Here is a 369-nt window from a genome sequence, read left to right as displayed (position 1 = left end):
CTGCGGGGGCTGCAGAGTCGGGAGTGGGGCAGCGAGGAGCCGGTGGGCTCTCTCCCCCAGGAGCAGGTGGCACAGGCGTTCAGAGAAGGCACGGACCTCGCTTCTGCGTTCCCGAGGGAGGGATGTGAGCGGACATTATTTGTAATGTGTTTGCAATGTCTTCCGAAGTTATCGTTGTGGTTTATTGCCCTGCAAAAGCTCTGATGATAATGGTGAATCGGGGTTATAAATGAACCATAATAAGAAGAAAAACGCTGACAGTGAAGAAAATATTGCCTGGCGCGCTCGTCAGGGATATACGGATTCAGAGGCCGGGGGGCGGCAGGGCCGCGCGACTCAGCTTCCCCGCACCTCCCCTGCACCACCCCG

The sequence above is a fragment of the Pteropus alecto genome, unplaced genomic scaffold, assembly GCF_000325575.1.
Source record: "Pteropus alecto unplaced genomic scaffold, ASM32557v1 scaffold61, whole genome shotgun sequence".
NCBI lineage: Eukaryota > Metazoa > Chordata > Mammalia > Chiroptera > Pteropodidae > Pteropus > Pteropus alecto.
This window is presented reverse-complemented; position numbering follows the sequence as displayed.